This window comes from Hordeum vulgare, chromosome 3H, assembly GCF_904849725.1.
Source record: "Hordeum vulgare subsp. vulgare chromosome 3H, MorexV3_pseudomolecules_assembly, whole genome shotgun sequence".
Taxonomy (NCBI): Eukaryota; Viridiplantae; Streptophyta; class Magnoliopsida; order Poales; family Poaceae; genus Hordeum; species Hordeum vulgare.
The window spans coordinates 561,252,571-561,255,861 of NC_058520.1; the positions used below are offsets into that span (position 1 = coordinate 561,252,571).

A 3,291-nucleotide genomic window follows, 5' to 3' on the forward strand; every position below is an offset into this window, starting at 1 on the left:
ACATGTTAACATGCAGAACTGTGTATGTTAGGTAGGAAGAATAGATCAGAGAAACAAAGCGATGTATAGACTTGCTGCATTTATCACCGACCAAAGATGTGGATATATTGGTGCCCGGGCTCCATTCTGTATCAGTAACTTGCATCGGCGGCTAGGTGGTGAGGGCCTCACCGGCGAGACGACGGAGTGGAGGATCGGTGAGCGGTTGCCAACTTGGGATCAACGATGGCGGATCGGTGAGCGGTTGCCGTCTTGGGATCAACAATGGCGGATCGATGAGCGGTTGCCGACTTGGGATCAATGACGGCGGATCAGTGAGCGGTTGCCGACTTAGGATCAACGATGGCGGATCGGTGAGCGGTTCCGACTTGGGATCAATGATGGCAGATCGGAAGATCGTACGGCTTATGCTCTATGACCTGAAGTTAGATAGTACACACATGTTAGAATAGACGATATTTTTTACTGTTTTCTTATGACATGTATAAACACGATGGCACACCTCAGGCGCCATCCAACGTAAGTTCCAGTCTCCGTAGTCATCACTCCAGAAGTATCTTTCACACGTGCGACATCGAAATCCGCAACCTTTACAACCTGAAAAGGATGCTCTTTTTAATTATAGAGTTTTAGCAACAAGTGAAAATATCAATAGGGAAAGTATCTGATAAAATGCATCGTATGATTTATAACACACACCAACCTTGTTTTCAACCATGAGAAGATTTGCAGTCTTGAGATATCGGTGAATTATGTTGTTCTGATGCAGGTAGCTCATCCCTTTAGAGATGTCTGTTGCCACTCTAACCGTGTACGCTCCCCCCCCCCCCCCCCCCCCCCGCGACATGAAATCTAAAATAATACCAAAAGGGGGAAAGATGACGAAAACAATTAACATTATCTGCATGATAGCAACTATAAACATTAACCCCATTGTAATCTACCTGTTATAGTATATAAGTTGGGCTGTCTTGTACATGCATCGATAAAATGCACAACATTCCTGTGACAAACCTTTTTGCGAGCATGGATTGAGCAGTAAGTCTATAACTCTATATGGACATAAGTAATAATTGACAATAACCCAGTCAGGCATTTGAATACTGGCAAAACAAACAAGAGATGGAGCGTGTATATGGAGACTAAAATTCTAGCTAACCTCATAATGTACACTTCCTGCGCAAAATCCCGGTACATATATGCACCGATGCGTTCATGTCTCACTACTTTAATGTCCATATCATGGATGCAGTATGATCCGCGGTACCTAAGAAACCAAAGAATAAAATAACAATTTTGCTAGGTTTTGCAAGTTTCAACTGTTTTCACTAAACAAACAGGAACTTACAGGTCACTGTTTGATCCAGATGCAACCTTGTTCCTAAACTTGAGCAACTTCAGGTCTATTTCCCAAACATCTGCTCCATCCGATGGTATTTCCACACTGGTAGATGTGGGCCTACTCTCTCCACCTTGCAGACCTTTCGATGCAGGTAATGATGCGCTTGATACTGTACAAGCTTGTGCCAGCCCACAACCCAATTTAGTAGTAGTATTACGTAACATACGCTTGTTATTATCTGACAAAACCACAATGCATGTTTGCACAAACATTTCTTTTGCATCATCAAAAGAGAACTCTTAAGAGATTGCATTTTATATTATTCAGGTAAAGTTAGCAAATTTACTGAAACCAAACAGTAGAGTGCTTATTATTCAGTTAGATAGAGGCATTAAACTTCACACAAGAAGGGCAGACTAAAGCCTATACCTCAACACTTCGAAATTTCTCCATTATCTTTACTTGCAGCTGTTTAGTACCCTATGAATAGCACTAATAGAGAATATATCACCATAAAAATTGTTGAAATAGTAGTAAGGAAAAGGGCACACTCTAATATGCTAGAATCGGTTAGCTAATGCATACCACAAGAGGCAAACCAGTGACAACGAATACATCCACTGAGTAGCCATCGATTGTTGAAAATGAGTGTGCTTCGTGGATGCCAAGACCGAGATCACCAAGAAAACAAGTGAGCTGTAATTGTATGTATAAGTGTCGGTATAAGAATCACTGAGTAGTAGACCTGGTCTCAACTCAGTAGACCTGGTCTCAATGTACTATACAGTAAAGTTCAAGTGATTTTAGTACAGTGACAAAAGCCTGTAAGGTGATTCCAGTAAAAGCCTATCATCCTGTACGCCCTCTCCGACGGATGGACGGCGTCGAAGAAGACGTATTTGCCGGCGTCGTCGCACGTCAGCGCACTGTCCAAACTCCACAGCGCCCCCGTCTCCACATACCCCGTGCCACTGCCACAGCATCCCTAGGCCGAGTTCTCAAAGCCGTATTCCCACGGCCTGGCGATCATGGCTGACAGGAGGCCGTACTGGTCAACGTACGCCACCCGCGCCCCCGGCAGCTCCCGGCCGAGCCTGCCCAGCATCCCCTCGAGCCTGCGGTTGAAGCTCACGGCCGCCATGTTGTACATGCCGTTGCAGTCCCCGGGGCTCTGGAGGTTGACGGCCCTCTCCAGCGGCAGGCACCCCAGCGGCGGCAGGCCGGCGAAGGTGACCGCGCGCGCGCCGAGCCCGTGCACCGCGTGCACGGCCGCCTCCGCGGCGCCCACGAGGTACGCCTCGTACTCCGGCGGGGTGAAGCTGTAGCCCCTGACCGGGAACACCAGGTAGTTCTGCAGGAAGTCGCTCGCGCCGATGCTGAAGATGTAGAGGGCGCCGGCGATGATGTGGCGCGCCGCCGCCTCACCTCTCGCCCGCCTTAGCCTCTCCATGTACTGCCGGCGAGAGCGGCGCAGAGAGGAGCTTGCCGGCGGCGGCGCAGGCAGCCAGGGCGAGGAGGCATGCCGCGAGCTGTCGGAGGACGGGCTGCCTGGGGGCGGCGGCGGGCGGGGCGAGCTGGGGGCGGCGGTGGGCGGGGCGAGCATGGGGAGTCAGCGGGCGAGGCTGAGCGGGCGGCCGAGCCGGAGGGTGCGGGGAGGCGGGGTTGAGCGGTTTAGGCCGCGAAGAGAACGTGCTAGAGGTTTTCGTCGTGGTGCTAACGAAGGATTTCGTTAACGAAGATTTTTAACCATTGATTGTTTAATTAGACGGTTAAGATGATGAGTTGAATCTGCCTCTTCGTGTTTTTTTATAGTAGAGATGATTCTTTGATTAGACGGCTAAGATGATGAGTTGGATCTGCCTCTTCGTGTTTTTTATAGTAGAGATTAGTGAGACCATGTTATGTGATCTCAGGACCTTCCTCGGTTTAAACTTCCTCTGCATCAAGTA

General features: G+C 48.9%; 1 pseudogene; it reads right to left on the reverse strand.

The window, feature by feature from the left end:
* Positions 1 to 897: 897 nt before the first annotated feature.
* Positions 898 to 2,945, reverse strand: LOC123442029 (annotated as a pseudogene).
* Between the last annotated feature and the right edge of the window lie 346 nt (positions 2,946 to 3,291).